This window comes from Bidens hawaiensis, unplaced genomic scaffold, assembly GCF_021521415.1.
Source record: "Bidens hawaiensis isolate Kalapana, Puna unplaced genomic scaffold, B.hawaiensis_p1.1 tig00014196_1, whole genome shotgun sequence".
In the NCBI taxonomy this organism is placed as follows: domain Eukaryota; kingdom Viridiplantae; phylum Streptophyta; class Magnoliopsida; order Asterales; family Asteraceae; genus Bidens; species Bidens hawaiensis.
In genome coordinates this window covers 1-11,880 of record NW_027492220.1, presented here as the reverse complement: position 1 = coordinate 11,880, position 11,880 = coordinate 1, and positions in this window count along the sequence as shown.

The following is an 11,880-nucleotide window of genomic DNA, read 5'->3' as shown; positions in this document are numbered from 1 at the left end:
GATATAATAAAAATAGTTACATCCAAGTCCTTCCAAATTGAAGTGTAAGGCAAAATGGAAGGAATGTTAAATGGTTTAACGTACCGAGATGACGCAAAGGCTTCCGAGAAACGTCGGATAAATCCCGAGAATTATACATACTCTACAAGCTTTAATTCTTGAAACCGGATTTTAACAGGCGTTACACTATGCAAGTACGACTCGAGGGGTGCATGTTGGAGGGTTGAAGTGGTAAACGAGACTTACAACCACGATCCCGTTGAATTCAAAGAGGGGTGCGTGTAAGTGGGAAAAATGACCAGCGAACATCTAGATCTGGTTGCGCCTTTACACTGTAACAGCGCCCCTTCAAATCCAAGCAGCCGTGGCTGTACAGTTTCCCCATGCCCAACCCAAACTAAAGGACATATAAAACTACACGAGTAAGCTTAGAAGTGAAGAGTTAATTGGCGATACCCCTATGAAGGTAGTTGAAAACCTTCCTTGTTTTACTGTGCGGAGGCGGTGCTTATCATATTTATTAAAGTTTTATTTCATCCAATGCAGGTGCTTGAAAACTCTCTCCTTGCCAACGGTTTTGCATACTATACCCAGGAGAATGCAACCAACGACAGGACAGAGGATATTTTCTTCTGTCATAATAAGTCGCATAAGATGTGGCGTGCGTTCCCCGAGGTATTGTTGATTGACACGACGTACAACACCAACACGTGCGACTGGCCGTTGGTTCAATTTATCACTGTGGCATCGACATCATAGTCGTTTTGTATCGCCCACGTGTTTTTGATCATGGAACGGCGGAGAAACTTCATCTGGGTTCTAGAGAAACTTAAAGAAATGCTAGATGATTGTATGGAACCACGCGTGATTCTGACTGATGCGGACCAAGCCCTCAGAACTCCTGCGATGCAGTCTTCCCTAATGCCACCAAAAATTTATGTATGTGGCACATATCCGAGAATATAAAGAAAAAATTTAAGAATCTTTATAGGACGGATATGGGGACGGACTTTGCTTACTGGTGAAAGGTCCTGTATCAGTCTCGGACGATACAATTGTTCGACCATCGTTGGGAGATGGAACGTCATTTAGTACAGTACGATAGAGAAGGTGAGTCTTTCATATCGGTTGACAATTTTTAATAGTCTAGGCAGATGTCTTATTAACATTTCGCTTTATTTATTCAGAGCTATGGCAATACATTCGCAACCACTAGTTGGATCCATACAAACACAAGTTTGTAGCTTGCTGGATCGACGAACGGCGAAACTACGGCGAGCCAATCCGAAAAGGTACCTCGACAGAAACAACAACTCACTCGACACCATTGCGAGGCATGCCCTTAAAATGGTTTAACGCTCAGATGAATGAAATCGGTGTATCTTTTCAAGACTCCCGTTCCAAGGTCATGGACGAACATCAACAACATACCTGGTTAAAAAAAGCTACTAAACAGGGTGTCGATTAACGCTCTGAATCTACTTATGAATGAGTATAATTTGATACACAAGATGCGTGACGGCGGCGCTTCATGCAACCACCATTTGTTTTCATCTTCGGGGTTGCCGTGCGCTTGTCGGCTGGAGGGATACATAGTTAACGACATGTGTATCCCAATAAAGGATGTGGACCCGTTCTAGAGAAGTCTTAATTTTGATCCAGCCTATCTACAAAATAAATAGATAGATTATGAAGCAAGTCTATAAGAGATTAGAAATACACTTTCGTCAATAAAGGACCCTAATCAAAAGAAAAGTTTTTTCTCTAAGATCATATCTTCTCTTCCAGGGAGATCTAAAAAGAAGGAGCCTGAAAAGAGAGATGATCCTCAGGGGCTTCCCAAAAAACCAGATCCCCCGACGCACAGCTCATAAACACCCGTTCGATGTCTCGTTCATTGTCCCAGGCTAAGTCGCGGTTTAAAATTTCTAGCATGCGACCTAGGACATCGAAACGTACGGGAGCTCACCTCGGGATTCCTTTAAATGGATTCTCCAACGCTGTTTAATAGCCATTCCCAAATGGGCACAGCCGTTCATCTTAGACATCAAAAACGTAAGCCCAGATGGTAACTGCGGTTTCCGAGCAATCGTCGTGGGTTTTGGGAGGCATTAGAAATACTGGCAGGATGTTAGGCGTGGAATGATGAACGAGTTGGACATGAACGAAGGGTGGTGGAGGGCAACCAGGATAGAGGATGATGGTTTGTATGATAGGGTTCGTTCCAGGCTTGCTTACTTCGACACGGTCAGACCGGCGCCAGAGAATCGTTGGTTCGTTGTACCCACTCACAAGCACCTGGTCTCTCAGACATACGGGTGTGTGTTAGTCAATCTACACGGCAGTGCCACCAAATATTATTTCCCATAGAGAATCGGTCCTGAGTTGATTACGAATCCAATGGTTATATGCATCGCTAATTGAGGAAGTAATCACTGGATATATATCAAACTGGAAGGGGATTTCCCAATGCTAACGTCGGACCGTAATTAGGAAAAAAGCGCGTAACCAGCAGCGCTCGAATGGAAAACACATTACGAACAGGGTTTGAACGAGTACAAACAAATAAGCCAGGCTTGGTACAGGACAGCCCCTACCGTTAATCTAGATTGAAAGTTGTAATAGCATTTGTATCAATGTATATGTATAGACACACACACATATTTATTATACAAGACAATGTATCAATGTATATATATATACACACACATACATTGAAATTTGTTTGACAATGTTGGTTTGACAATAATACAAATAACAACGCTTTTCTCCTCCCATGTTGTCAATTTTTCCAAATAAGCCTGCAACTTAACACCCTTTACCAAATTTCAAATCTCTTCTTGTTCCAACATCATCCAAATCTCTAACCAATAATAATAATAATAATAATAATAATAATAATAATAATAAATAATAAATACTAATAATAATAATAACAATAATAATTAATAATAAATACAAATAATATAAATAATAAATAATAATAATAATATATTAGGCCCCTTATAGGCAGACGCCTCCTTATAAGGGGCCTAATACACCGTGTATAGTGCCCTTATAAGGGGCCTAATACCCTGCGTGCTATACGCGGCATATTAAGCCCCTTATAAGGAGGCGCCTGCCCATCTGCCCCCATTATTATTATTATTTTCAAATTTTAAACACACACACAAGCATCCTTACACCCGAGCATCCTTGCATCCGAGCACGACCTTCGATCGGATTAACACCGGTACGACACCACACGAGCCTCACTTGGACCGACACCGACACTGACACGAGGTATTTTTTTTATTAATGATGATGATGATGATGATGATGATGATGATGATGATGATGATGATGATGATGATGATGATGATTACGATGATGATGAAATACTACGGCCGGATTCCGGCCGTTTTGAGGCCAGATTCCGGCTGTCTGGTTTACAGGGAAGGTCAGAGGCGACGTATATCACTATACGCCGCCTCTAATGATTTTATATTTTTTTAAATTTATTATTATTGTTATTATTATTACTATTAATAATATTATTATTATTATTATTATTATTATTATTATTATTATTATTATTATTATTATTATTATTATTGTTATTATTATTTATTATTACTGTTATTATTTATTATTATTTATTGTTTATTATTATTATTAATTATTATTATTTAATATTATTAACTATTATTATTGTTATCTATTTTTATAATTTATTATTATTATTGTTATTATTATTATAATTTATTATTGTTGTTCCTGTTATTATTGTTTATTATTGTTGTTATAGATGGAGGATGACAAGATTGAGGCCGAGCTCGAGCTTTAGCAGGGGCAGGGGCGAGGCCGTGGACGGGGACGGGGGGGAGTTCCCGGCAGCGATATAGGGTGACGGCGTATTGGCCAGGTACCCGCACCTACAGTTTCAGGAGGGTACCGACGATGCGTACCGGTATACACGCCTCCGACATATGCCCCCGTTTTACAGCACGATCATATGCTGGCCGTTTCTAGAGGATGGTGACGGCAATGGGTAGCCGAGTACGTCGCCGACGATACGCCCTAGAGTCGATGCTTCATTTTGGATCAATCAGCGCAGCGGAAGCTGACGCTAGTGGTTTACTCCACGATACGCGTTAGGTAAGTTTCTTTTTTTATTATGTGATTATTATATTATATTATATTAGGCCGCGTGCATCAGGTACGCCGGAGATTCGGATGAGGGAGCCTGGCGCTGACATGAAACATGCGGAGATTTCTTTCCACATGTTCGGGCTGGACGTCCACCTTTTTATGGAGGAGTTCGCGGTGGCTCTAGGCTTATACACAGAGGAGGAGGTACGTCTCGGGATCTACACACAAAGCACCACCATATGTTGGGCGATGACCTGCGGGTATGGTGGAGCCAAAAACTTGATGTGCGTCGGATAACCCTATTATAATGACCCTCACATCTAAGCTTTAAATATAAAACGAAAATCCTAAAACCACACACAACCGACAAGTGTACCGATCGCAAGTAGTATAGACCTAGGAAGTCCGAGTATCGAACACGTGGACACGTAAGACACTAACGATTGCTAACCCTAGACAAGACCTACCTAAGAATAATACTTAATTGATTTTTGAATTCTTTTAACTTAACTGAACTAACTAGACTGACTGACAAAAGTTGCCTAAAATAGAAAACTTAACGGGGAACTAACTGTGGTAACTTAGGATGGAGAAAATCGTCTACCTAGGTTTGAATCAAACTGTAGGCCTAACAAGCTAATGGATTGGATGACTTCAAGACACCGGTCCCTAAAGATGACATGACTAAGGATCGCTCGGGCTCACTGGATTACCTCTCGGTCTCACTCAACAAGCTTAAACTACTCAAAATCGGCTAAAACAACCAAACCGGGAAACAATTGCTAACGTGTTCTAATGATGGATCACCTCTCGGTCTCACCAACACTCGACCCTAATGGCAATGAATACTACACAACCAAGGATAGAGGAACAATTCAACTTAAACTAAAATAGATCAACTAGTCGCTCAATACACCTAAACCTGACAAGAAACGAACTCGCTCTCGCGCAATTCTTATTCTAGCATGCTAAGGCAATGAGACAACCCTAACTTTCTATCACCTCTCGGTCTTAAAGAAGGTGTCTAACCGCTGTACTTAATCCAATAAATCATGAAACAAAACCCTACGGTGGTACCTACCGCAAACAAAGCCTAAACACAAAGTCTAGAATCAAACAATGCACCGATCAATCAACACAAAACTAATTAACCGACACACGGGGTTTAAGCAATGAATGGCCAAAATTTCCAACCCTTAAACACAACCTATTTCATGTCTAAATCAAACTTTACAATAACAATATACGTCTATCAATCAAACAATCCGACAAGCTCATCAAACATTAACAATTATCATCATTCCTAGGTAGAACTAACAAGTTTAGCCGAGAATCATAATTGGACAGCCATGAACACTCATTAAAAACATCATTAAACTCATCTCAAACATCTTAACAATCATCCAACAATCATAAACAAGTCAATCTCTAACACAATTGCAAAACTATGTAGTCAATTGAACAAGTAAAATAATATGATGAACAATGTAAAAGATGGAAGGATATGGAGTGATTCCGGGCTGCTCCTTGGCTGTAAAATTGATGGTGAATGATCACGAGACTTGTCCTTGCCTTCTTCTTCCTTCCCTAGCCGCCACAAACACCAAGACCTAGCCGACAAAAGATTTTTTCCTTTCTTCCTTCTTCTGTGTATTCTGATCGGAACCCTCCTGGCAGCTTAGGGTTTTTTTTTATTTTTTTTATAATATAATATAATGTAAGATTTGGGCCTCCATGATGCATATGGGTCGGGCTTTGAGCTTTGTCTTGAACTTGTATGCGTAAAAGGCTCGAAAGCTCCTCGAAAAGTCCCGGTTTCTCTTCCTTGTAACCCAAAACCTACATGATTATTAAAACTATGTAAAACCTATATAAATCAAGTAAAAACACATAATATATAATATAATACGTAGATAAAAGGTGCGGAAAATACGTGTGTTTTGCAACACATCAGCCATCAGCGATCATCAGTTCGGGGATAGGGCCTTGGACACCAATTAGAGCTGTAAACGAACCGAACGAACACGAACAAGGCGTTGTTCATGTTCATTCGTTAAGAAAACAATGTGTTCACGAATGGTTCACGAACACTTACCGAATGAGATTTTATGTTCGTGTTCGTTCATTTAGGAAATTAATGTGTTCACAAACGGTTCACAAACACAAACGAACACAAATAAAATCGGCGGAGCCTATAGATTGAGACCGGTGTATTAATCAGTGTGAATAATGAAAGGATGTAAATGAATCGAATGAACACAAACAAGGGCATGATCGTGTTCATTCATTTAACTTTAAAAGAACACGGCCACTTAATCGAGCAAATATTTATGTTCATGTTCGTTTATTTAAAAAGGGACATGTGTTCGTTTGTTTAAAATCTAAAGAAACATAAATAAACGAAGATAAACGAACATACATGAACAAATGTAAATGAACACAGACAACATAAACGAACTTAAATGAAAACAAATTAACAAATATGAAACCTTTAAATAGATGACATATCTAGATAATATTTAATTATTTTATGTTAACACATAAACGAACATAAATAAACAAACATAAAGGAACGTTCATGAACATAAATGAACGGACGGAACATGTGTTCATCTTCGTTCGTTTAATTAAACGAACATAAAGCCCAAGGTCTCGACCATTAGGGATCAGCTGCACAGGTACGTTCCTAAAGTGTAATGTATTGTATTAATATAATATATATAATATAATATAATATAATATAATATAATATAATATAATATAATATAATATAATATAATATAATATAATATAATATAATATAATATAATATAATATAATATTATATTACACAAGCTGATTGCGACGTCCGTCTCGGGTCGCAATCAGGGTGCGGAGCACTATAGCCTCCACAACATGTTTTTTTTTTTGTGTTTGCTGACCGGCATGGCCTGCAACCTCGCTAGGCGGTTTGCAAACTATTTTTCCAGTTATTACCATAGGGCAGGCACGAGGGTCCTTGATGGGTGGCACGTACGTCACTCAGCTTGCGATCTCTCTAGGCCATAGAGGCCTTGTGGATGGGCTGGCTATCCCACAGACCTCTTTGCGCACGCTGGACCGCAGCCATTGCACCAGCATGCACATTGTGCATTCGTTCTACGGGCCCAACGGCCCGTACGACTGACTGGTGGCCAGGGTTGGGGCACGTGCCCTTTACGTCCAGGTGCATTTATTCTAGCCTCTCCCACTCGTGGGCACCGAAGGTGCATATCGTCGATCAGCCTGTCGACGCGGTGGAGGGTGTCGGCGGGGATTCAGACGATGGTGATGATGTACATTAGGATCCAAACGCACATGAGGTACGTTTTAATATATTATCGTTTTACGGTTTCTTTTGATTCAGGTTACAGCACATTCCACGTATTTTTATTGTTTTGTTGTTAGCCACCGCCACAGCACATTCCACGTACATATCGCCCGGTGTGTTTGTATCCTGCCACCGATGCCAGGTTACGGTCCGTTGAAAGTCGGTCGTTGCGCACGGAGCAGGCGGTGCTGCGACAGGAGCAGGGGATGATGCAGATGGTGCGCCAGATTAGCTTGTATTGTTCGCTATATGGCGGCGCAGTAGTCAAGAGAGCACTACCCCGTGCCCTGCCACCCCCTTCTAGTTTTGACCACGATGCGAGCATGTCTGGCGTGATACGCGGACGGGGCAACGACGTGGACATCGACCGTGAGGGTTCGGGGGCCAGGCGCCGGGCAGACGACGAAGACGTTGGTGACGCGGCGTTCAGGGCCCCCAACGACTTTGACTTCCTGGACTTTACGTAGATTTTTATGTTTTATTTGTTGTATTTACGTTTATTTGTATATTCTATGTATATAATACTTGTTTTGGTGTATATATGTGTTAATTGTTTTGACCGAACTTTTAACAAACGATCTAACTAAGAGATTCAATTATTTATTAACATTAAAAACAATTTATTATTTTATTAATATAATATAAAAAAAACAATTTATTTATTTTATCAATTTATCATTAAAAACATAAAAAAAACAAAATGACACACAACTTTACATGCAATTTTTCAACTTACTCGATATGAACCGAGTGTGCTCACCACTTAAACAAGACAAAACTTTCGGGTTTCCATATTTTGACTCTATGGATGAATATTTAACCTTGTCGGATTGTTAGGATGATGGTCACTTACCATTGCTTAGTGACAATGGATATGTGTTGAAGTGAAGACAACTATGGTTGATGGTGGTGGCCGACAGTCAAGACAGTTAGAGTTGAAAAAAGTGAGAGGGGTTTCGAGATGCCGATAACGAAAGCAGTCAAGAAATGAATGTTTGTTTGACAATATTTAAGAAAAGATGTAGGGAGCTTAACATAAAGAGATGGCCTCATAGAAAGCTTAAGAGCATTAAGTCCCTAATTCAATATATTAAGGTAAGTTGCTATAATAGTGTAATATAAAATGTTAAGGTAAGTTACTTTGATCATCAATACTCATATATATAGACACACACACACATATATATTGAAAGTTCGTTTGGAATGCTAATTTTCCCAAATAAGCCATGCAACTGAACGTCGTTTGCCAAATTTCAAATCTCTAACGATAACAATAAATAATAAATAAATAATATTAATAATAATGATAAATAACAATAATAATAACAAAAACAAAGAAAAAAAACAGGAAAAAAAACATAATAAGAATAATTTGATGGGCTTTTCTAGAAAACCTACCAATATGCCATGTATACCTATATGCGGCTTATTAGCCGATTTTTTAGCAAAAATTGGCGGTGCCACTAGAAAACCCATTACAATATCCCTGATACGCATATGTAACAAAAAAAAAAACATATAGAAAGAGGCTAAACATGCCAACTATACAAGAGTACATTTTTACCCCTTTCTCAATGAAATAATGATTTTCATTCAGACAACTTTTTTTCATTCCACTATAATCACATCATACTTTTATGAAAAAATCAAATGTTGTTGAGGTGAAAACGATGTGAGAAAGTCATTTCTGCCCCCCCCAACAATATTAAAAGGACCAATAGACACCATTCTTTTACTGCATATATTGTCCTTTGGTACTACCATCCATTAATCTTTATGGATTTTATTTTTAATATAAATGGGTTGTTTTATTTGTGATAGTGAAACCGTGAAAGACAGATATTATAAAGTAAATTAGAAAAGTAAAACATATTATATAAAGTAAAATAAAATATCCAGACGATGGAACTAGCAAGATCATATGTCAAATATATGGGAGCAGGAAAAGGAAAATACAACTAAATGAAAACATATCTAGCATACCAAGAAACTATTGGTATATTCCTTGCCGTTTTTAAACAATATATTTATAATTTCATTAAAAATTACTGTATTTTTATTTCTGTTCTTTTTAAATAATAGCTTCAGATATCTTTATCATTAAAGCTTTTTTTCTCTACTCACAACCACTATCATTATATTTATAAAAACAAAGTCACTAACATATCTATCTCATTCATTCACAACCACTCATAACCCAATCGTATAATATGCAAAACCATCTCACAAAAATTTAGAGGATGGATTAAGTATATATGTTCACTAACTTGCAAAATATATAACTAGTTATTATGTAACGTATTTAGGAATTTTGTATCCCTGGGAAACCCCTGCTGGGTAAAAAAAAATTGATCGAGACAAATAAAAGGTAAATTTGAGTTAGGTTAAAAACTAGATCAGATAAAAGAAAATGGCAAATGAAAATAAACTAATATAAATATGGTTAAAAAGAAGCTAATTATATCAAGTAATCCAGTGATTAATTATCATTTTATCTTATTTTATTTTATTGTTGACCAACAAAACAAACTTAAAAAGTACATCAACAAGGTGCTAAATACATACATTGTGCCCCCTTACAACCAGGATATAACCGCAACACATGGGTAACCAAAATAATTTCACTTACAAGCATTTAACAAGTAAAATAACATCTAGAGGACTCGACTCCAAAACTTTCAATTGGAACGATATGGAAAGGTCGGTGATGTCCCGAACTCTTGGACATGAGGCAAAAGAAGAGGGCTAGATCCTTGAGTCGCCAATCGTAACCATTCCATACAATTAAGGACAACCGAATTTAAATAATCCCAACTATAGATAATTGGCAAATAATAGTGTTAAATAACATGTTGGCTGTTGACGGTCCTATCTTTTGACATATTTGTTCCAATTGACTAACGGAAGCTTAACTATGTTAGGCTCCTGTTGCTGAAAAACGTTTTTCCCCGAAAAACATTTTTCGCCAGAAAACTCAACCTAACCCTCCACTACCAGAACACCACCGCCACCACTAACCACCACCAACACTTGAACACCACCACCACCTCAACAACATCATCACCACTAACATCACCTCAACAACAACATCATCACCATCACCACCACCACCACCACCTCAACTACAACATCATCACCATCACCACCACGATCACCACCAACGTCGCCGAAAACCTTCTGCGTGTTATGGAGTTGCCTAATCCTCAACCGATCAAAACAACGAACAATCGTTTGTCCCCCCTTGTCGGAGCACTATTTCTCTGTCTAATTAGTTGGGTACTCGTCGGATTTGTCTCAAACAGTGGCTCATCACCATCACAAAGCTGGTGTGACCCTCTTCTTCTACTGCTGCTGACTCCGACGGTGGTTCTACGGTTTTGACAACCTCAATAATTGGGGCTTTTACTATAAAAAGTTTCTAAATGTTCAATCTAAGGTTGCCAAGAAGTGTGGACGAAAATGTTGAGCTTTCTGGCCAAAAGAGAGTTTTCCAGCCAAAACGTTTTTTCCGACGATCGAAGACTAACAGATTTATGCTTCTATTAGTCGTGACTCGTTGAAACAAATATATTAAAAGATAGGACTGTCAGTGGCCAGCTCGTTAGCTAAAACTATTATTTGTTAATAATCAATAGTTGAAACTATTTAAATCCCATTTTCCTACAATTAATAACTTGATTTTCTTGAATGCTATACCTTTTTCATGTCTTCCACAATATGCAATTTGATGCCTTAAATGATAATAGGCCTCCATATTAACTTCTAGCGGTTATTTTCACTCTTTTGAAAGTCCTTAGTACATCACTAGATTTTGATTTTGTTCCTATCTACCTTTACCCCTTCACTAGAAGAGCTTTTTTTTTTGGTTAAGTAATGAGGAATTCTTTAGACTGCTAATATGTGTTGACTTTTAGCAGGGTAAACTCTGGTAATTGTAGCTGAAATATTAAGATGTAGCATAAGAAGCATTGAGAAAGTTTTTAATACTTATTAATAATAAGTAAGAGGCTCTATATACCATTAAAAAATGTATTTTAAGTATAGTTAACATGCTTCACCTCTGACCAATTCAAATTAATGAAATCAACTATCAAGCAGAAGTGTTCCACTATATCTTCATATGTTCGATATGCATGTCCAAATCTTTAGTAGAATTTTAATATATTCGATATGCTAACCAGGGGCGACGCATAGCTTAGGCCCGGGGTGGCCCTGCCCCCCCGCCCTCTCCCCTCCCCTCGTTTTTTTTATACGATAGTGTAAATTTTCCTGTTTTTGTCTAAAAATTTAAGTCTGGCCCTCTTACATTTTCGTCTAGGTTTCGCCCATGCTTCTAATTAGCTAAATATATCTAACTCTAAAATGTACATTAAATAAAAATGTTTTTGTAATGGATAGTA